At 41.6% G+C, this 24,133-nt stretch overlaps 1 protein-coding gene across 1 annotated transcript in view; it reads left to right on the plus strand.

Annotated features, from left to right (window-relative positions):
• Nucleotides 1–2,546: 2,546 nt before the first annotated feature.
• Nucleotides 2,547–24,133, plus strand: part of lzts2a (leucine zipper, putative tumor suppressor 2a) — a 44,660-nt gene continuing 23,073 nt past the window's right edge. The window contains exons 1-2 of the mRNA XM_086259466.1: nucleotides 2,547–2,857; nucleotides 22,156–22,272. The gene's annotated coding sequence lies outside the window, so the exon portion shown is untranslated. The remainder of the gene's footprint in view (nucleotides 2,858–22,155; nucleotides 22,273–24,133) is intronic.

Below are 24,133 nucleotides of genomic sequence, written 5' to 3' on the forward strand. Positions count from 1 at the left end.
GTAGATAGTGCTCAATCATTTTTGGGGTGGTGAATGGTCTAAGAACTGACATTTCTAAAGGTGAAAAGAGTGGAGCAATGATGCAGATGAATTAAATTGATTAAAATAATAAATATATTAATATTAACTCCCTGCTAAGGAGTTTTCCTGCTTTTTTCCCCCAAGTTATTGCAAAAATATTAAGTTGCTTATTACAGTGCAACATATGGTTTTAGGGTCTGAGTATTGGTGGAAGTTTCAGGTTTGCAGGTCCTTGGTTTTTGCTGTACAAACACTTTTAGCGGCGCTTTAATATAATCCTGCCCTGCAGATGGATGGATGCAGATGCACACACCTTAATGAGTTATTTAATCACACCGAGTAAAAAAAAAAAAAACAACTCAGGGAAGGAGCAAAAAAACAAAACAAAAAGAAAAATCACAGACAACCTCATATAACCAAATATTTTAATGCATTTTATAGGTTCATAAGTGAATCAGCTGTAAATGAGGGTTTAAGAGAGCCAGGGTCACACTTCAGGGTTGTTACATTAATGATTATAAGAGGCTCCTTATTTTCTTGACAACTGTGTGTGGGGAAAATGGATTATGCTTGCTTTCTTTAACCTTTAATGCTGTGGACCAGATGTCCCTACTAAAGTAAACTGACCCTGCTACCTGCAGTATATCACATAACATTACACCTTGACAGCTGCTCCTTTTGACTGGCACTGATTTCTGCATCTTAAGATCTGGTGGAAACCGACCCATATGTCGACGTCTAAGAAATTAGGACAGGCTTTCCTGCAGCTCCGGTTTCATTGATGAATTAAGCAGGTGGAAGTCTATTGTGATGAGAAGAGGAGACCCTATATTGTGTTCCCAGGACATAAGAGGGGACAGAAGTAAGTAAGTGGGGGGCTCAGTGCAGACAAGCTGGCTCAGAGGTAGTATTTCAACTGTTGATGACTTTTTATGGCTAATATTCTTTTGTTTCATATATTGCCCATCACATGCTGTAAATATTAGTTGTTTAGACTGTGAAGCAATATCTGCATGGTCACATGCTAAGAAGATGGGAAGATTTTCCAAAATAAAGCACATTTTCATATTTATCTAAGTATATCTTAGAAAAAACTCACCAAACAGTTTTAAACACGCTTTAAATCACAGGAGAATAGTTACAATACTTGCAAATTACTGTAGAGTATAACCTCAGTTACTTGGACACGAGGTTACAAGTGGGTTTGTAATCTGTTTTAATGTTAAAGCCATTCTTTAAGTTTATTTTTTGACTTTTTTGTTACTGCCTTACAGTAAGGTTTCAGGTTTCAACCTCTTGGCCCTCTTGGCAGGGGCCTTTGTGCGTGGAGTTGTATGGTCTCCCTGTGCCTGAGTGGTTTTCTGACCACAGTCCAAAGACATGCATGTTAGGTTAACTGTTTTTCCCTAAATTGGACCTATGTGTGGAGGTGGAAATATGAAGTTGTCTGTTTCTCTCTGTGTTAGCCTTGTCCAGGGCCTTGCCTCCACACAGCTCCACATAAGCCCACTGTGAGCCTAAGTTAAGAAGATACTGATGTATGTTCTTTTCTCATCAGACCAAGCAATGTTTTTCCCAATCTTCCGTTGTCAAATCTTGATGTTCCCATGCTAACTGTAGCTTCAGTTTCCTGTTCTTAGCTGGCATAAGTGGCACCAGATGTGGTCTTCTGCTGCAGTAGCCTATCTGCTTCAGTGTACATGTTTTGGGTTGAAAGATGCTCTTCTACATACCTTGGTTATAATCACTTCGAAACAGTCTGGTCATTCTCTGACCTCTGATTTCAGCAAAGCATTTTCTTCCAGCTGTCACTCATTGAATATTTTCTCAATTCAATTATATATAAACTCTGGAGACAAATGTATGAGAAATATCCCAGAAAACCATCAGTTTCTGAAATACCCACACACTTCCCTTAAATCACCTTCTTCCCCATTCTAATGCTTGGTTTGAACTTGTCTTGATATCACCTGCATACCTACATGCACTGGTGGCTGATTAGACCACTGACATCTTAAGCAGTGCAACTAACAGAGAGCAGGGAATTTAAAATAACAATTAACTGTCCAATAAAGACAAAATGTACACAGTCTTTTGGTCTTTGCAGAATTTTACATGCACATTTGCATGTTGGAAAAACTGCTAATAAAACTTTCTGTCTCAAATCAATGGCATAATAAGACACAAACATAAAACTCTATTAAGGAATGTCTTTTAAAGTGATTTATATAATTTAGAACAATATTCAAGTTAGCAAAACAACAAGCTCAGTAGTTACTTTCAAACACTAAAATAAAAATGTGCAGTTTTCTGAACTGTTGATTTTTCTTCCGTTGAGCTTGAAAAAACTAGTTCGCACGTGGATAGTGTTTACAAGTTTTAAATGAGGTTTTTATATCAGTATATCAACCCCACTGGCGCAAAGGCACGAGCGTCAAGGAATGGCTTCATCGGATGTCGCGGCCCCCCCTCTCACAGCCCCTGCCTTCCCCGTCCCTGTCCTGAACCTTGACTGTTGTGGATCGTTTCTCGAGCCCCCGCTGAAGCACAGAGTGAGCCCGCCTCGCAGAGCGCTACATCGGGCTGTGCCGGTGACAGTACCAAACACCTTCAACCTGAGCAGCAGCCGTGGATCAGCAGCAGATCACATCCGCCGTGGACTGCGCGGCTTTGGGAAAAGAAGCGGACTGTAACTACGGGGAACGGACAGCAGAGTCGATTTTTTTCTGGCGTGTTGGTGCTCTCTGAAAAAGTTGCATCTGCTTGGGACGCACAAGATACCCACTGCTGAAGGAAATATCCCCGCACGGGTTGGTTGTAAATAACATCTTTAAAGGTGAGCAGATCACGCAGTGTGCAACAGTGATTGAGTGAGTGTTGTGTTTTTGTGCTGTATTTTAACAGAAGGGTTAAGGACTTCTTGACTTTTATCAAGCGCCCTCAAAATGCTTTGTCCACGCATGAAAAAATAGAAATAGAAGTAGTTGTTGAAGTTTAGTTGTAATTTTATCGTAAAATACGAATTTTGCTTAAACCTGCGTGGATATTTATGTGAAAGTGTGCTTTGATTGTGCTGAGTTGCGTGGTTAGAGTATGTATGGCTTACGGTGTAGCTGCATGATCATTTGATTTATTGATAGTTTAATCTGAGTACTTGTGCAGTTAATCCACTTGAATGCAGTGATTTGCTTTACACGAGTTTCCTCAGTTTTTCTTCCTCAGGAGCTGGTGTGTGTGTGTGTGTGTGTGTGTGTGTGTGTGTGTGTGTGTGTGTGTGTGTGTGTGTGTGTGTGTGTGTGTGTGAGAGAGAGAGAGAGAGAGAGAGAGAGAGAGAGAAACAAGAGAACAAGCTTTACTGTTATCTTCATCCCGCTGTGTCAGTGAATAGGGGGGCTGCCCCTTGGAAATGGCACACATGCACACTTATTCCTGCAAACCGCGTTTCCTGTTATGGCCGTTTTCCTCTCTGAAAATGCGCAGCCAGTTTTGTTTGTATTATAAAGACAGAAGTGGATGGGAGAGGATGAAGTGAAAATGATGAAAAGGAAAGGTCAGACAAAGAGAGAGGGAGAGCTCTCATGGCCATTTCTTTATGCTCTCAAGGCCTACTTTAATTTATGGATTGGGTTTGAGTTGAATTGGAAACACCCGGGGTCTGATTGGACCATAAATAATCCCCACAGGAGTAGATATAAATGCCGAAGAAGCAGCATGCCTGAGATTCTCTCCATCTCTTTCTCATCTGCGGTGAACCCTCACAGATGATTGATGCGTTGGGTGTCCTGTTGTCACAGCTGTACGACTTTAGCTGAATGCAAACACGAGTACAACCACGCATGAATGAATGCATGCACGCTGCAAATGTGAATTTGTGAATGCTCGGCACGCACATACTCCATCCTCTCCTGCACAGACTAGTAGCATCACAGCACCATGATGTGCTCAAGCATCATGCTCCCTCTTTGGGAGAACCTATATCATACTGCTCTGTCACTGCAACATAACACAGCTAAAGAGAAGGGGGAGAGGGGGATTCGGTAGCAGTGGGAGGTAATAACCAACCTGTCAGGCCATTAGGATTGAAGTAGCTAAAGAGGTGGATGGGGGACAGGTAGGGGAGGATGCTTGTGATCATTTAAATCACATGTCCCCTTCACAGCAAGTGAAACCCTGAGGGGGTGAAATGTGAGGCAGCTAAGTGATAACATTACCAAAGTCATGGTTGTTTTTACAGCATCTTGTCCTCAAATTGTTTTCCTTGTCTCCTTTCCTCCTCCCGTTTTCCCTTTTTAACAAGGTTATGAAAATCCTTCTGCCTCTGCGGTCGAATAACGCGACCTCCCATCTTTTTTTATTACATTAACAATTAAGTGTGAAAAAAACTAGATCACAGCTGGAGGCGCAATCACAGCTGATGCACATCTGCCAGCACTCGAGAACGATGAAACATTAAAGACGCAACCCACTGTTCAAAATGTCGCTCCGGCGTTGGCAGCTTAATTTGCCCATTAGATAATCTCAGCCGAAAGTGACACTTACATGAACGTGCTCACACACACACACACACTTACATAACATGTAAAGGAGAATCCCTCGTGAAGCAGCAAACATCGTTATCCCACAACATTAAAACCACTCGCAGGTGAAGCGAAGTGTTTGGCTCCTGGCATTCATTAATCATTACCAATCTAAACGTGGTTGTTGACTCAGAATCCCTCACAAATACCTTGTTCAACAACAGTGAGCCCGAGAAACAGCCCCAGCCTTATAAACTGTGAAAAAGCCAGAATATAACTGAGCCACAAGATGCCACACCACAACCCTGAATGTACAACCTTGTACTGAATTTCCCAGAGGAACCCACCTGAGGGATTAATAAAGTTTCATCTAATCTAATCTAATCTAATCTAACACACAGGCCCTGCCAAACCTGAAGGTGCCAGACACCACAGGGGTCCCGATGGCCCCTGATCAGTCAGAAATACTGATCGATGCCTATTAAGTATTAGGTTGGTTTTATTGTTAAGGCTAATTTGGTGTATAAATACAGCACAATCTGATCCAGAAGACTATCGCTCTGCAGTGGTGATGATGATAATGATGGTGATGTTATTAAAAAGTGTGCAAACAGTGTGTCAGCACTGTTATCTATTTAGATGTAATGCAGACTGCAAACGCCTCGTGCAGCTCAAACTATCTCACGCTGCTCTTATTTAACAAACACTGCAAGTACATTTGAAAGAAAACAGGAAGTGTCTTTCTTTCTAACTTTCTAACATGTAAACTTCTCTGTGTGGAAGCACCACAGGAGCCTTGAATTCCTCAGACAGAGTCAAACGCACTCAGAGGAGCTCAACAGATACCTTTTCTCCATCTGATATTTTGTCTTTTCCTGTGCCTCCATTTCATGTCTTCAATTGCATGTCAGAGAGAAGCTCTGTTTGATTTTTATGGAGTAGTTCAGTGTTTAATATGCTTCTTTTTTTTTTGTTGAGCATGTTGGTTCCAAGATTCAGTTTCCCCTCAGCTGTGATTTTTCTAGCAGTGCGTCACTAAGATTTCCGTCACAGTTCCTCGCTGTCAGCCTATTAGAACAGGACATGAGCAGGAGCACAACAGGGGAGAGACAAGCTGTCAGTCAGACACACGCACACACACACACACACACATGTGCGCACAAAGACTGCCCTTGTGTGTGAGACTGTAATTAGTAGCTGCCTGGGTTTGCAGTGACCTTTCTTTTCCTTTTTTAAAAATCCCCATTCAGGACCATAAATGTTGCAGCACCGCTAATGACTTTACTTTACAGCATCTTCATGGAGTTTTCATTTTTAAAGTCACTTGAGGTGTTATACTGTTGATCAGGTTAGTTATTTAGACAGACTCATTATGGATCTACATATGAATCACTCAGCATAGGCCAGCAGACTCCTGAAGTATATTTAAATGAAACATTTATACGTGAAAGGTTTTAAAAAGCCTTTCCCCAGCTTGCAGTCCTGTGTCTTTTAGAAGAGAATGCTGGATGAGATCATTCCTCCTCTGTTTGCTATTGTAATTTCCAGTGATCGATCATCAGATAACTTTCAGAGTTTAGCATTTAAAAATAATGTATGTACTAGTAATGTCCATACTGTTAAAGGCTGATTATAGACACTTCTAAGCTTCCTGCAGACGTATCATTGCTTTACACATTTCAGACACTAAGAAAGAAATGAAAGAAAGTCACATTCATTTTAACTTTGACATTCAGTATTTAACTTGCAGAATAAAATCAACATCACAAGTCATCATTTGAGGTAGTTCTGGTTCACATAATGATGACTACATTTTTCTGCTGCTACTGAAGTGAAGTTGTTGTAAGAAGCTTGACTACAGCAAATCTATATCATTTCCTTGTTAAATATTAAAGGAAATCAGGCTTTTCACAGTTAAGTTTAATTTTATTTCATGAAATCTTGAGTTGCTGATGGCTTTAGTAAAATAAAAGGATTCTTGCAGTAGCAGTGCACTGTGAAATGTTGTAATGGGCAAGCAGAATTCTTATCAACAAGTGGCACTGGATCAGAAATCGCGTGCTGAGTGTTTCCTGTAAACACTGTTGTGAGAAGGGCCTCGTCATTTTTTTCCGAATCCTTTCTGTTGCATACTTTCAAAGCTTTTTTTGAACCCATTAGAAAAATGAAAGCTGGGCCTTTTGACTTTCTGACCCTGTAATGCTGACAAGAAATCCAGGTGGTATTTTAGGTTTATGAAGCTCTTTACTAAATGAATCAAATCTTTGAATCTCGCACTGCTGCATCTCGTCAGAGGAAAGCAAAAGAAGGAAGGAAATGGGTACACAGGAGGCGCAGTTGGTCTGCATAATAAAGTCAGATTTGATTCTTCTGACTGTGACACTCGAAATAACCCACATTTATCAAGTCATGTATACGTGCAGCAGACTTATCCATCAAGCTGCAGGAGATCAGGTCAGATCTGCAGAGAGAGGCAAGGGTAGATGGGGGTAAATGGTACTCCAGAGATTTAGTATTATATTTCTTTTTGTTAAAGAATACAAATCAAATGTCTCTAAAGCTTCCTTCCTCCTTGCCTCTTTGCAACTCTTTTTTCTTGTAGATACCAAAGTCTAAAACTAGTTCAAGATAACCTTGATGACATTACCCAGATTAGTTTTTGGAGGTTGGAGAGCTCACTTCACAAACACAGAAGACAACTGTTTTCTCAGCTGAAGTGGATGAGTAAAGCGACCTTTGGCTCCATTAGGTTTGAAGGTATGGCTACAGTATTCCCTCGATTATCGTGGGGGTTAAGTTCCACACAATAGGTGTAAAACCCACGCTCTTATAAACCCTTTTTACACTCGTAAACACACTTTTGAGACACATCCTTACGTATTCAGCAAGTCCACCAGGTAGTTTTGCATATTAAGCGCCTTAATTGTGCGAATAACACCATGAGCCATTGGCTGGATCAGCGATGGGGTGTAGTTATTAATTTTTTAGGCAGAAAATATTTATTTTACTGCAAAAATAATTGAGATCTAAAAAATTAAAATAGGTAGCAGAAACCCGCGATTTAATTAAATTCCCACAATATAAATTTACAGGTAAATTTGGGATGTCAGCGAAAGGTGAAGTGCAATATGGTGCAGGAGTTCTGTATGTGAAGCTGTAAAAGCTCACAGGGACACATGTGGCCATACAGACTACTGGACCACTACTGCTCTCTCATTGTCAAACAGCCCATAGCCTCAGCTTGCCATTACCTCCTTTGAGTTTTTTTTTTTTTACAAAAGAAAAGCATATATTAGATGGCCCATGAACATGCATGCAGCAGGTCAATTATCATACTCTTACAGAACCTTTCCAGCGCCAAAGGATACTCATAATGTGTTCTTTTCCCCCCTTTTTTTCTTTGCGTAAGTAGATTGCAGTTCAATTAAATTGCCATTGCAATCTGATAACTGAGATGGCAGGCGGAGATGGGCTCTGAAAGCCCTCGCAGTCTGTAAGAAGAGCCGGAATCAATGCAGGGTGGAGTAAGTCATGGTATAATGGACATTAGTGAGCAGAGCTCTGGCACAGATCACATTAGAACCAGCAGTGCTGAAGTCTGCCAAGTGCTCCAAACATCCATTAGTAGGCCAATCAAACTGTGTTTGCTCAACATTTATGCATTTGTTCACAGCACCCCAAAGATCCCGTAGAGAAGCTTCTCAGAGTGATTTTTGTCTGGAGCAACAAAAATCTGTTATTACGTGCTCAACCTTCGCAGTGCACAAATCCGTTGGCCGTCCCGTTAGGAAAGTGTCGTCATTGCACATGGAAATGGTTTTCATCTATCTGGGAAAAGCAAGGCCTTTCTCCAGCTCTTTCTCTCTTTTTCTGAAGAGAAGGTAAAGTGGCATCATATGTCACTAAGCATCACTTCACTGCTGTCGGGAGGGTGATGTATGAGGACCGAAATGGCCAGTGCTGAAACAGCAGACCACACACACGCACGCAGACACACACACAAACGCAAGATTGATGGATGACACGAGTATTAGGTCCAGAATTGAGGCTCGTTGCCTGGTGGCTGATAAAAGATTTTAAGAGGTGACGACCTGCAGCTGCAACAATTAGTTCTTAATGGTAGCAGTCTTTGTTTTTATGAGAAAACTCATTCAGGAGACTCTTTTTCCTTTTAGCTAGGCAAGAAATTGCCTGTTGGTTGCATAGTTCCTAACGTGACTAACAGAGGCCTGCTTCCACTTAAGCGTGAAAGTCATTGATTAAGCTGTTGGTTGATTTGTCTTTATTGGAAACCTGATTTGTGCCAGCAAGGGAAACAAAGCATGAGTTATTGATCCAGTATAAAAGCTCATCAGCGCCTGCCGGTGTGGAGTTTTAGATAGGAAAACACTGCATATTTGTTCTTAGCCCTGCCAAACCTCAGTCGAATTGAATCAGTGAGTTTTCCAGCTTACAACTTACAGTGCGACACCCCTGAGCTAATAACATAAGCAAAGATCTCCTGACACCCAGTTGTTTGGACATGTGCTGGATTTATAGATTAGATTTCCTCCACCCTCTTGGTCAGCGTTCTTCCCCATTGTGCGCTCGACGGAGTGAAGCCAGCCCAGAGGATGCATCTGCCAGATGACCCCTCTGCAGAATGCGTACCATGCAGCGCCCCACCCTCCTCCCCCTTTCCTGCATCAGCTGACTAGCTTGGGTAAACTGTGTTTGGCTTGTCTGTGGAAGCGGAGAGGGGAAGGAGGCTGGGGGCTGGGAATTATTAACCATGAGAAAAGTGTTTACATCGTGACTCTAGAGTATCGCTGCATACTGTATCTCTCTGGCGTAACCTTGGGATCAATCCCTCCTTTTTAATTGGTGACAGATGTCGCCTCTCTCATCATCTGTGCCTCAATCGCTTTCGTTCTCATACACACATGTAAGGCCCCGATGTTCCCAGAATTCTTCCGGGAACCTCTGGGATCCCATCCCAAATCTTGATAACATAACTCCCACCGCCCTCTCGTCCGAGCCAACACTTCATCCCTCAGTTTATGAAGCTGTCCTGTCACAAGTGGATTGCCAGGACTCAGCTGGCCTGGAAGCTGTCCTGCACTTATGAAACATTTGGCATATTTTTAAACTTACTTGCAGTTTATGGAGTGATGCTGTTACTTGGTTTCTGCTTATTTTCAGTGAGTCTTGGGCTCAGACTGACAGAGCTGAATCCTGGAGGTGCTGTCTGCCTCTTTGTCATGGTGTCTTTGTCTGCTTGGCATTATCCTGCAGAGGATTGTGTCCATCTGGTGGATGAGATTTCTTGGAAATGAAAGGCACGGATAGGATAAAACGAAGAAAGACAGGGCTTGTCTTGTGGCTGATCGGTGGAAAAGTAAAACCAAGTCCCTCAGCATGTGTCCGTGAGTGTGTGCCCAGCTAAAATTTAGAGGAACTGTATTAAACAATGAGTTCAGTCTTTCTTTGCTTATTTCACATGCACACATCCTCAAGCGTCCCCCAGCTTCACTCTGTGATTTGACCTTCAAAAGATGTATTGTCCAAATAAACCTTTGATATTCATATTATTATTATTATTATTATTAACAGGCTTGATCAGCGTGAAGCTCGCTGCGTTTGAGGCCTTGCTGCCCCCACCTCCTCCTCCTCCTTCCAAAGCCCAGACTGATGGCAGACAGAAGTAGGTCAAAGTTCAGTGGAGCGTCCTGTCTGGGGAGGAGGATTGGAGAGCTGGAGGGGGAGTTAAAGGGCATTGTTGGTGCCAAGGACCTCCTTCCTACATGGTGGGGGCTTCTGTTTTTTCATATTAAAACTTTTAAAAAGTTTAACAAAGTTCAAAAACTGCTTAAAATAACAGCCTTGGTACTCATAAAGGAGTTAATTACCTGGTACTAATACTGAACGTTAAGAAACAGCTTATAAATACTCTACTGATCACAGACTGTATAAAATAAACATAGATTTCTCCATCACCACATCTGTATATACACAGTCTGTGCTACAGATCAGTAATGATCCAGCTGATTGCATTAAAATGGGGTTTAGCCGGTGGTGATTTCATGCAGCACTCTCATGTGCATGTATGAAATTCTGCTGTTGTAAAGGAAAAAAAAGAAACTCATTTTAGGAGGTAATAGAATTTAATTTATAAAAAGTTGACTACGTATGAATGAATGAAAATGACTTAAAATTTAATATATGTTCTTACATTTGTTTTTGGGGAACCTGTAGTAATGGATTTGCTCACCTTGCTGTGGGGATGAAGAAAAGTACCCCATTATGTGTGGCTGTGACAGTGTTGGGTGGAGTTACAGGTCTAACGGACTCTGCTCATAAGTAATGGTGGGTGCAGGGTCTCTGTGTCACAGGTACACTGTAACCACAAACTCCCCTGAAACCCTGCACCATAACCTATGCAATAACCTGACGTGCACCCCCCTAAAAATGTAACCATACACTGGTTTATCTTCTGTCATCTACTGCCTTATTTTCTGTTTCAAGGTGTTTAGAAGAGAATTGATCACCTCGAGTGGAGAAAATTCCCAGCAAACGACTCTTTTAGTGGAAAATTGCAGAACACCTTACACGAGTGTAAATGTTCACAACGGTTGCCATTTCAGTGATAAAATGTGCTAAGCAGTGTGATAATTAGCCTTAAAATGTGCTCAACACTGAACTATTAAACCAGAGACATTTAACTCATGAAAAGTTACACGTCCTTTGTTCATTAAGCCTGGTTGTTTGATATAGCCCGCTTGTGTAAACTAGAACTACAACTAAGACTCTTTAGCTATGCTAGTGGCCATTTGCAACTATGCTATGTGTTAACGTGTCCATATGAACACAGTCTGTATATAAAAGATAGACGTAGCCACCAGGTCTGGAGCACAGGTTCAAAAGATGTTAGGTTATAAATTCCTATGACTTTCAGGTCTTTCTCTATACAGCATGGTGTTCATTTTGCAAACGGTAGTCCCATTCTAAGTAAAATGAATGATGCAGGCAGTTTTAGGGTGTGGCTGTCTTGTGATTAATAAATTGTTTGGTGTCTCTTGTGCTTGGTTGCACTAAGAGGCTCTAAGCAGGAGAGAAATTCAGGTTTTTTTGGTTAGACATTTTTATTTTAAGCCTTTTTTACTTTAGCCAAAATTAACGTATCCCTGAAGTGCACGATCGACTCGACCCTCTTGCCTAAATTTGAGGACCTCGGGTTTCAAAATGCCCAGATCTCGATTACCAAAATGTGAAACTTAAGCTTCAAAGCAGCAGATCGTAAATCAGTCGGCGGGATTAGGTTTCTGTGTCTGACACAGTCTGAAGCAACATGCTGTTGTGCTACAGAGTCATGTGGTGTAATATTGATATGTGTCTCGGCATTAATAACATGTTTAAAATGGTCATGTTGACCCTTGTGAAGCATGCCTTTGCAGATTAGGATGTCTGGATTGAGGCAGGGTCAGACTGCTGGGTTTAAATTGAGAAGGGAAAGCTGCGGAGGACAGCACTTCAAAGGATTGTATCATAATCTTTGACATGTTATCATTGGCGCTCCAAAAACATCAGGGGATCTGATGGGTTTTTTTTTTTTTATTCTATTCTTGCTGTCCCGCATTGGCTTGTGTTATGCAAGAAGGCTTTCAAAAATCTGATGTTATCTTTGATATCGGGGGGAAAATAAAAGAGGAGGAACGGATGCCATTTTTCTTTTCTGGGAGCATTTTCCCAATTAAAACTTCAAATATCTTGTATAACTGCTGTTGAGCTATTATACAAGATATTTATACAAGATGCTTATACAATTATACAAGCTTTCAACATAGCAGGATTTGCTGGTGTGCGGAGTTCAAAATGAAGCCCTAGACTGCTGTCAAAGATCAAACAGACAGATTAAGGTGGAGACGGAGCGGTTTGGAAGGCTAGTGGCGGCAGATGCAGGGATGAACGGATGAAATGAGGCCAGTGTCATCCCGTCTCATTTATTATGCAGGGTTGGGAGGGGATTAGCTTCACTTACATAACTCCATCTCTCCCACCCACCCCCCACCCCCCTAACTAGCATATCTCCCCCTTTTCCCCACCCTCCCCAAACTCTCTCCCTCTCTTCTGAGACCATTCGATTGGTGTTGGCCTCTTTGTTATTCCAGTATTTTGTTTCTCTGTTCTTTTTTTTTTCTTCTTCAAGAGAAAAATGCATAAAGACAGGAGGCAGCTGGAGACTGAAAATGGAGGGACAACAGGGAGAGATGTTGGAGAGACATAGCGAGAGAGACAACCATCAGGAATAGAAGGAAATGGAAGACACAATCTTTATTACCAGCGACGGTTATAAAGATCTGCAGATAAAGCAAAAGGAAAAGCGGAAACAGGAAGAAAAAGGGGGAATAGGGGAGCTTTGGGGGTGGATGAGAGAGTCTATTTATAGTTTATCCCTGCTGTTGGGTTAAACCGCATGGTCCAGTGCAGCACAGCTCAGTGTCCATGTCAGCCCTCATGTCAGTCTCCATTAGCTCCACGCACAAACACGCACTATATATATAAGTTATGTATATACCCCGAGGATGTAAACACAGGCTGTCACGAGAACATGGGTACGCTGACCTGCCACTGAAGTAAAGGAAAATTACACACCAGCAGATCTGAGTGTGTGTGTGTGTGTGAAGCACTGACGTGCTGGAGATATTCGTTAACCGGTGTGTGACAGAAAATAGGCAAAAACTGCACACTATTCAGCTCAGCTCTTCGACAAAGGCTGCACTTCTGAGAGGATTCAAAACACACACACAGACTTTTTTTGTGTTCCTCTGACATTTCCTCCTGCCTTCACTTCTTAATCTTGGGAATAAGTTAATCACACCATCTCTTCAAGCTCCTTTTTGTTCCCAGATCACATTTGCATATGTGTTCACTTCCTCCCTCTCACGCTCTCCTTCGTACGTACAGCTATAGGTGCACGTGCAGGTAAATGCATGTGTTTCAGAGCGAGAAGCATGTTCACTTGACCCAGTCTAACTGTGGTCTGAGTCTGATGTCATTGCTGCTGCAGGCACACACACACACACACACACACACACACACACACACACACACACACACACACACACACACACACACAGGCAAAAATGCACATTCATTTAAATTGATTGAATGCAGGAGTGCAGTATATATCTGAAATACTGCAGCTCTGTTGCAAATATATAAATATATTTATTACATTTGGTCAGTAATATATATTTTGAGCACCTGCCATGTTGCATAGGAAGTCAGTTATTACTGGTGAGCTGAATGCTGTGAGAACAGGCCAGCTACTGTACACGTTTATGGATGATTCATGCAACAGTCTTGGGGTTGCACAGGACCTTGTTTGTTTCTTTTGTTCCTTCCCCCCGGCTAACCCCGCTCCAATAACACACTTACTGTGACAGAGGGTACACATTCACGAACGCACATAAAACCAGCATTCACTACGTGCACATGTGCAGGCGTCTGCAGGAAGAGTGATCAGGTGCTTTCACTCCTGCAAAGTACGCTAGCACGTACTGGAAGAAGTTTTCAAGAGAATAATCTCTTGATTTGAGAAAAATGACAACTTTTATTGTTTCTTAATAATGCATTTTCATTGTGCAGTCAATAAAAGACGCTTAAACATGATAGATAACCAGTGTGAAGCAGCAGCCCCCATACTGAATCTGTGTGAAAATTGTGTTTGAAATAATGTAAGAAAAGCTAAAGATAGGGAGGATGGAAATAATAAGAGAGGAGAAAAAGCGTGTGAATGAAGAGAGATGATCCATATCCTCCAGACAGACAAATTGTTACAACAACAGTGGTGGGGCTGATAGAGCTGGAAACAGACAAAGCAAGACAAAGCCTTTAGCTCCGGCTGTGATTTAAGCAGTGAAAAGGAAAAGGAAAATTTTTCCTGCAGTCATTGTTTCTCATTTGTTAATCTTCCTCTGTGTGGTCACCTTTTGCTCATCCTGCTGCGGATTTGTCATGTGCACATCCGGACTATCAATCCCCTGTTCCAACACATCCCAAAGGTGCTCTACTGCTTTGAGATCTGGTGATAGTGGAGGCCATTTGAGCAGCCATCAGAAGATGGACATGTGGTGGTCATAAAGGGTTGAACATGATCAGCAATCATATTCATGTAGGCTGTGGTGTTTAACTAATGTTCATCTGGTTCTGAGGGGGCCAAGATGTTCCAAGAAAAGATCCCCTACACCAGGGGTGGCAAACTCCAGGCCTCGAGAGCCGGTGTCCTGCAGGTTTTAGATGTGTCCTTGATCCATCACAGCTGATTTAAATTGCTAAATTACCTCCCCAACATTTCTTGAAGTTCTCCAGAAGCCCGGTAATTAACTAATCATTTGATTCAGGTGTGTTGACCCAGGGTGTTATCTAAAACCTGCAGGACATTGGCTCTCGAGGCCTGGAGTTTGCCACCCCTGCCCTACACCATTGCACCACTACCACCCTACCCATTCATACAAAGCAGGATGGATCCATGCTTTCAGGCTGTTTACATTAAGTTTAGACTCTAAGATGTGAATTTCACAGCAGAAATCAAAACCCATCAGTGAACTAGAAAAGACCCAAAATATCTGAATAAGTAGCCAAATAAAGTAAAATAACTGAATTAATTCCAGCCAGAAAAACAAATTCCCCTTTGGGTTGCATTAGGAAGGAAATCCTGCATAAGTCTCCCAAGTGGAGCTACCAACTGTGGCAACTCCTTGTGACAAGTCTCAATAATGTGGCCGTATGTACTTTTTTAAAGCAGTGTACATAGTGTACTGAATATAGAAAAGGAATCAATCTGAATGAAGGTTAAAATAATCATTTAAATAGCTAGTGCAATAGTTTTGCACAGCAGATATTAAAATAACTTTATACTATATTATCTGTTCCTTCTGTTATTTGTTGCTACGAACAAGTTTCACTCAGGACTGAACAGCCATCATTGCAGCTGCCAGATTTCACATCATTGCAGGCTGCCCTCTAGTGAACAATGCTGGATCTGCAGTGATCCTGATCTGAGCTCCTTGGACTCACACGTGAAGTGCAAACTAACAGGACTGAAGCTCGAGAGCATCACGGGCACACACAGTCCCTGCTGGGTTTTTTTTTTCTTAACCTGTAAGATGAATGGGCCTCATTAATCATGGCCATTTGTCTTTAGTTGTAAGTCTAGAGGTCAGTGATTAAACCTTGTTCTTTGTATCGTAGCCAGCTCTCTGTCTCCTTCTCTCTCTCTCTCTCTTTTCTTCCTCACTCAGAGGATCAGAGGGAGAGCTGCATTTCGTCGCTGCTCCGCTCTGCTTTTCATGGCTCTGATGTTGTCTGCCACCAAATCCCAGCTGAATAAAAGTCAGAAATTGAAGCAGCAAATCATGTTTTATGTATGTGTGCTTACACAATGAAAGCAAGATGGAAAGTGGGCCAAGCATCACACAGGGCATATTATGGCAACAAAGCAGCTTTCCACTTTCTTGGGAAAACGGCAGCCGCAACAGCCAGAGTGCCAGACACCGAGTACAATATGGCTAATGACAGAGAAAATAGAAAGAAAGATACATAGAAACTGCATTACCCGACTGCTCTTTTCCTGGGAAGTGCTTTACGATTCTCATTGATTCTATTCTATTCTTACTCAATACGAGCATCCGAGGATAAGCAATGTGACAATGGATGCTACGAGACGCTCGACACCTGTCCCGATTTTTCACATTATGCAGAAGTAGTTTAACTTACATGTTTTCAGGTGTTTCGGGACACTTAAGTAGCAGCAGTTGTTCACTTTCATGATCAGCCAGTATTTATTTTCCTGGATATTGATGAATTAAAAATTACAGAAAATGGTGCAAAGATGAAATTTTAAAAATGTTTTTATAATAGAAATGATGATGATTTTTTTTTATTTTTTTTTTAACTCAGATTCACAACAGTCCAAACCAAGATGAAATAGTTTACAAAGACAGTGGGAGTATTATTTGGAAAGAGTTGCTGTGGTGTATCTTGATTAAAACCCTTCTGTGTGCGTGGTTGATATGAGCAGTGGCTCAAACTGATAAAATTCACTTTGTGTTATTGAACTGATGTGTAATCTGCTTGTTTAAACAAAATAGCTGGTTGCTTTTCCCCTATTCCATTAATATATGTGCGTGATATTTGTGAGTTTTGGGCATAGAAGTTGGATGCTGACATGATGAATATCACCCACTGGTTTCTTGACTCCCATTTTAAAGCCGGGAGTTCAGTATTTTTGACATCACCGTCAAGGTATTTTGAAACGTCAGTGAGGTAACTGTGAAACTGAGAACACTGAGTGCTAATAGATTAGCAAACTGTTCATCACAAGCTAATTCTAGCCTAAATTGTACCCTCATTTACTGTGTATTTTGCTCTAAATGGGAGGATAATTAACATAATTGTTATTATTATGCTGTAAAAAATAAATAGATACATATAATGGGGAGCATGGTGGTGTAGCGATTAGCACTTTTCACATCAACAAGGTCTTAGGTATGAAGTAATCAGTCTGCTGAGGACTTTCTGTATGGGCAAACTGAACATGCATGTTCTCCTGCACAGTGTAAAGACATGTTTGTTAGGTTACTCAGTGATTGTAAATTAGTGTGAATGTGAGTTATATCTGTTAGGTCTATAATAGATAGGTGATCTGTACAGTCTGTACCCTGCCTCTCACCTGATAGCTTGCATAGGCTCCAACCCACCCTGCAACCTAGAGTTGGATAAGCAGAAGAAACAGGATAAAAATAGCAACTGAAACTCACCAGGAAAGTATTTACTGCGCTATCAAGTCAGGTGAGAAGTTGGGTTATTTTCTCCTAGGCTGTGTTCACACCAGAATGAATAAGAATCTGGTCTTTGTCTGAGGTTATGCTTTCACACAAGCAGAACACAGTTGGTCACGCTGATGCTTGGTTTAGGTGAGGATGGTTTCTGAGTAGACTGTGCAGGAGGCGGGTGAGCCACTGAGTAGCTGTGAATTCAACCGGTTATTACCTGAGATATGCAAATCAGCATGTTTGGAAAAAGGTATAAAGCACCTACAGTGGGGCAAAAAAAGTATATAGTCAGCCACCGATTGTGCAAGTTCCCCCACTTAAAATGATGACAGAGGTCAGTAATTTGCACCAGAGGTACACTTCAACTGTGAGAGACAGAATGTGAAAAAAAAAGTGGAGGCTAGGCCACTCCAGGACTTTCAAATGCTTCTTACGGAGCCACTCCTTTGTTGCCCGGGCGGTGTGTTTTGGATCATTGTCATGTTGGAAGACCCAGCCTCGTTTCATCTTCAAAGTTCTCACTGATGGAGGGAGGTTTTGGCTCAAAATCTCACGATACATGGCCCCATTCATTCTGTCCTTAACACGGATCAGTTGTCCTGTCCCCTTGGCAGAGAAACAGCCCCATAGCATGATGTTTCCACCCCCATGCTTCACAGTAGGTATGGTGTTCTTGGGATGCAACTCAGTATTCTTCTTCCTCCAAACACGACGAGTTGAGTTTATACCAAAAAGTTCTACTTTGGTTTCATCTGACCACATGACATTCTCCCAATCCTCTGCTGTATCATCCATGTGCTCTCTGGCAAACTTCAGACGGGCCTGGACATGCACTGGCTTCAGCAGCGGAACACGTCTGGCACTGCGGGATTTGATTCCCTGCCGTTGTAGTGTGTTACTGATGGTGACCTTTGTTACTTTGGTCCCAGCTCTCTGCAGGTCATTCACCAGGTCCCCCCGTGTGGTTCTGGGATCTTTGCTCACCGTTCTCATGATCATTTTGACCCCACGGGATGAGATCTTGCGTGGAGCCCCAGATCGAGGGAGATTATCAGTGGTCTTGTATGTCTTCCATTTTCTGATGATTGCTCCCACAGTTGATTTTTTCACACCAAGCTGCTTGCCTATTGTAGATTCACTCTTCCCAGTCTGGTGCAGGTCTACAATACTTTTCCTGGTGTCCTTCGAAAGCTCTTTGGTCTTGGCCATGGCGGAGTTTGGAGTCTGACTGTTTGAGGCTGTGGACAGGTGTCTTTTATACAGATGATGAGTTCAAACAGGTGCCATTCATACAGGTAACGAGTGGGGGACAGAAAAGCTTCTTACAGAAGACGTTACAGGTCTGTGAGAGCCAGAGATTTTCCTTGTTTGAGGTGACCAAATACTTATTTTCCACCCTAATTTACGAATTAATTCTTTACAAATCCTACCATGTGGATTCATGGATTTTTTTTTCACATTCTGTCTCTCACAGTTGAAGTCTACCTCTGGTGCAAATTACTGACCTCTGTCATCATTTTAAGTGGGGGAACTTGCACAATCGGTGGCTGACTAAATACTTTTTTGCCCCACTGTATAATGCTGCTTTCCATTTACCTCAGAAGTCGGATGACTGAGGTGGAAGTGATGTCACTCCTGAGTTGTGTGTGTTTCAGTAGTGAAGTCAGAAAAACAAGGAATAACAGCATTTGTTTTGCTCTTTAGCAAGATAGAGTCAGTCATGCATCATTATCATATTAGTGCAAAGCGTATTGTTTGTTTGTTTGTTTATTTTTTTAGCACTTAAAACCACCATTGCCACACGTTCGTGGATAGACCCTGACTTACTTAGCTGGTTACATGTCTTATGGTTTTACTGCTTTTTACATGCCCTGAAGCAATCTTGGATTGTCTTAGGGTTGGTGGGGCTGCTCTGACTGTCTGATTTTGGAAGTCTGGCTTGGGGGGGCGTTCCAGTTAAAAATTCTGTCCTCCAGTGAAATGCACCATAAGTTCCTTCTTTTTTTCCATCTTTTTAAAATTTTCAGATTTCCCATTTAACGCGGGAATCTGATAACGGTCAACTTTTCATGATTACCTGACTTTTTTTTTTACATTAACCAATCAAGAGAATAATTGCTGATATTGTATTATACAGTGATGTGTACAGTGACAAATTTCTCCCATTAATACACTTAGATACATCCAGTACGTGTATTAATGGACTGAACTGAACACTTCTCTGTCTCTCTTGCTTCATTGTGCAAGAGTCACCTTGGCACAAATTTAGCCACGCCTTCTGGGTGACGGCAGCGACTTTCGCCTTCACCCTCCTTCGCTCCTCCCTCAACAGCACACCATACTGCATCTCTCCAGTAACCGAAAACTACTACTAACATAAGGATTGCTTTGATTTACAAAGTGAACCTAAGGCAGCCAAGCGCACACACAAGCTGCATGACCTTAGCGCTACCCTCAGCTGAAGTTAATACTGCAGCACCGTGCAGGAGCCTCAGTCACAGTGTCATTGTCCTGACATACAGTGTCATCCCTGCAGTGAGGACATATGCTGCTATTGCGATGTAATCTATCTAGCAGTGGTCTAAAGGATGAATAATCTCTATCTAATCTGCACCCATGGGTTTACATCAGCCCATCATACTGGGTGAGATCTCATCGCCTGATTAGACAGAGAGCATTTAAGATTTTATGCCTGTGCGTGTATGTGTGTGTTGAAGCCTTTAAACCACTGCGGAGATCATTATAGCATCACAGGTCATGTTTTATTGCCTTGCAGTGGGTTTTATGACAATTAAAAGACAGGCAGACCAGGGTTAGATCTATAAATCTGTGTGTATATTGATGTATTTGCACATTAGTGTTTCTAAAAAAATAAAATATTCTTGTATTTGGCTGTGAGCTGGCCTTATGGGACACTACTCTTCATTTATCTGTGAAGCTTAAAGAGGGTGAATAAATTTAACCACTCTCATGTTATCTCAACAAATCTTCCCCCGTGTCTCTGTGGAAAGGCTTTGACCCTCCTGCCACCCCACCTCCGTGTTAGAACATGCTAGATGCCCTTGACCCACCCCGTTTATCGCACCTTCTCCCTCACAACGTTTTCTTTACTATTTGTTTCGTGGTGTTAGCGGCTACAAATCACGTGTCCATCAAATCAGGCCTGAAACACAATAATCATCTAATGGCAGAAATCCCAGACCCTGATTGCCACTTTAATCAGTCATACCTTGGCTTAAAGCCTTACTGACCTCTGTATTTCATTCAAATCTGGTTCTAAATTTGTGAGCTTTCCTGTTAACAGACACAGATGGACACCCGGTTTTGTTTCATTGTTGTTCCATGCTGATGATATTTGGGCTTCAGCTGGATGGAAGCCATATGGGAACCAAGTTAGTCAATAATTGTGTTTTATGTGGTCTTTTGATTGAATTAAATGGATCGTATTGATTTATATGAAACGTAATGCATTTGCATTTTTAAGCCAATGATGATCGCTGTTCTTTTCTGATTGTGTTTTGTTGGACACAAAATTACACAAACAATTAAGGACAAATGTTAAAAAAAAAGTGACATATATGGTTTAGATTGATGTGTAAGCTGTGTGATGCTCCGGTCCTTTTTGTTGTTTAAAGTTTGACAAGAAAAAACACCAAACTCCGGCTGGTCTCAGCAATTCTAGGAAAATCTGTCAATGTGATGGTCTGTGGTTTTACAGTCTATCTGCTGGTGGCACTGGCTGTCAGTGCCCAGTCAGCACTGGTCTGTGATTCCTGAAAGCCGCTCTATATCCTGGCCTGGAGGTCGGGTGATGTGGCATTACTGACCCCCTGGTGCACTGGGACATGGGGGCCAAAATCAATAGTCGTATCATATCGCTTCAGACTGTAACAAGCTGACTGATTACCTCATCGGCTTCCAGTGAAGATAGTGGAAAAGAAGAAAGAGGAAAAAAGGGTGCAATCAAAAGATTAGGAAAATTACAAATAAAAAACCCCAGCAAAGTAGCATTTTTTGGTGGGGGTGGAAATAAAATCCTCCCATGTGCATGTACTGCAAACCACAAGAAAAATGCTATAGTTAATATTATTGGACACCAGAGGGTGGTAGTACTAATGGAACTACATTTACACTTTGAAGTTATGATAAGGTATTTACACACAAGTGTATTCGGAGGAAGCAGTGTTGATATTATGGGCAAACACATATTCTTTATCTGCTCATAGATACGTTTTCTTTCTCTTTTTCATTTCATTTTTTTAGCCTTAATGAGGATTTTTCCATTTCTCTTCCAAAGATTGGAACCACATTTAGTTTTAGGAAACTTGTGCAAAACTCCAGCTGTAAGAGCCGCAGTACAAGATGACAGTTTAATTTAAAATTTGTACAAATTTCATGATTCTTTTTTAGCTCTTGCACAAGAAAAGCGTGATGTATAAAGATAAATATTTGTGTATCTGCAGAAAAAACATCTACTGTCATACGTGTGAGACTTAAGTTACTATGCAAGCAGCTCAAAAGTGGCTTGTTTAAAGACAGAAGGAGAAAGGAAGAGATCAAGGATTGTAGATTTTATTGATCAAAAAGTGCATTTTCAGCTTCATGTTTGGACTGTGGTCACTGTGAGGTCATCACATTTGCTATTTCTGACTGTGTTTTTGTTTTCCTATGCTAACCATTTTAGATAAATTCAAATCCACACTGTAGAGTTTAGATGTTTGGCCCTTACTGTTTCAGTTCACTCGTACCTGACGGACACAACTGGTCAGATTAGTTCATCTTAACTCTTTGTTTTTCCTCAGGTCACGGTCCACCTGAAGAGAATCCCAGAAAGAAGCAAAGTCCTGGGATGAAAGCACTCTGCCATTTTCCTCTCTCCCCCAGACCACCAGGAGGAGGACGCTGGGTGACACACTGAGGTAAAGAACCACGCTAAAAAACAAAAAATAAAACACCCTCTGCAGACAAAACCCTTCTCTGATAACGCTGACCTTCAGTATTTGCTGACTCAAGCATCCCCCACTCCTCCTACTACCCACTCTTGTTCTTTCTTGCCCTCCCTTTTGTGTTCTTTCTCTCTTCTGTTTTTTTTTCTTCTTCTTTCTTTTCATGAGAGCCGTCAATGCTGATCAGTGGACTGACAATGTGTGGGCTCATATTAGAGTGTCCTCATTTTGTCACACAGATGCAAGAACATTTATGGAAATAGGGGTCTTGGCCTCTTTGATGCTTCTGTTTAGGGACTAGATTTGGAGAAGGATAGCAGTTGGAGAATGTGACACAGGGGTTAGAGGGAGTAGAAGAAGAGATGAGGAGGTCAAGAGGTTAGAAATTTGCGGCTGAGCTCATGTTGTTCCATACTGTAGTCGAGTGCCTCACATGAGGCACCGAAGGTGCTGCTAATCAAATTGTCTCATTCAGAAAACACAATTTTCTTCGACTTCACTTTTTTTTTTTACACACCTAATATAGCTAATGCAGAGAATATTATGCACTTTTTTGTGTCTGTTGTTCTTCAAAAGCAGTCACACAACACTCAATCTTGACATTAAGCCCTTATCATTTCTATCAGCTAAAGAACAGTAAACGGCAGCACTTGTAAGATATTTGGGGTGATAATACTATGTTGTCAAGGCAGCAGCAGCTGTCTTCCTCTCTTCTTTCCACTGTATCCATTACAGATCTGCTATCTCTGCTGCATTTTTGTCCTCCAGTCCTCCCTGTCTCAGCCCAGCTGTCTCCTTCCTTCATTATCTGTCCCAAAACACAACTCACCACCTGTGTTAGAAGGTCGTTTTCAGAATACAAAGTCCTACTTAACATTTCATTTTTTGGTTGATACCTGTTTAGTAAATGCTAACGCTTCACTGAACTGTATTTGGCTGGGTAAAATGAGATTTAATGTGATAAACCAAAGCATACTTTGTCCTCATCTCTATAGAGTTTCAGCATCTTTAGAAATGTTTTCTGGGTTTTAAGGTACAAGTTCACAGTAAAATTGGCCAGAGTGTATTCAAGTAATCCCTGTGGTCCAAAAGCTCTGGTTTCAGACTGCTCTAAACACTTAGTTTCAAACATTTTTTCTACTCTTGGACCTGTATGATGTCACTGACAGCAGATATCCCAGGCACTCAGCTGCTCCTCCCAAGTGCTGTTCAAAGTTTCTGTTTGAGAAGGGCAGCCAATTAGAAGAAAGGAAAGAAAGTCAAACTGCTTGTTTCAGAAAGTGGATGAACTCAGGGGCTGCAAAAAGTATATTGTGTATCATTTTGTACTGTGAAAACTACATTAGTAGAGTTCAACAATGAAATATGGAGTTGAAAATGAGCATAATATGTCCACTTAAATGATTTATATTAGTTTTAGATACAAAGTCTCTCACTTTTCTTTAATACGTCACAAGTCCTGTTTTTCACTGACTCAAACTGAGCTGATGCACTGGTTTTGTGGATTTTTATTACCTATTCAAAGGCTGAAATAGAAACTCTTGCTGACTCACACACACTCGCACAGTGTCACACACATATAAAAGACTCAAAAGCTTTCTGGTGTTGTATTTTAAGCCCAGAGAGGTGGGCTGTGTTAGTGGTAGCAAAGTGCCAAGTCAGGGAGCAAAAGTGAACTCTTTCTTTTTTTCCCCCCTCTCTCACTTTACCACCGTGGGACTCAGAGGGAGGAATGGGGGAGTTCCAGTAAGGAGAGAGAAAGTGATGACACACACACACCATTATGCAGTCCTCTTATTGGTTTTCCACCACGGCAGCACACAACAACCAACCA

This window comes from Aulonocara sp. 'chitande type north' Nkhata Bay, linkage group LG13, assembly GCF_057382095.1.
Source record: "Aulonocara sp. 'chitande type north' Nkhata Bay isolate Kocher_YH1m ecotype deep benthic linkage group LG13, A_spYH_male_GT1.1, whole genome shotgun sequence".
NCBI lineage: Eukaryota > Metazoa > Chordata > Actinopteri > Cichliformes > Cichlidae > Aulonocara > Aulonocara sp. 'chitande type north' Nkhata Bay.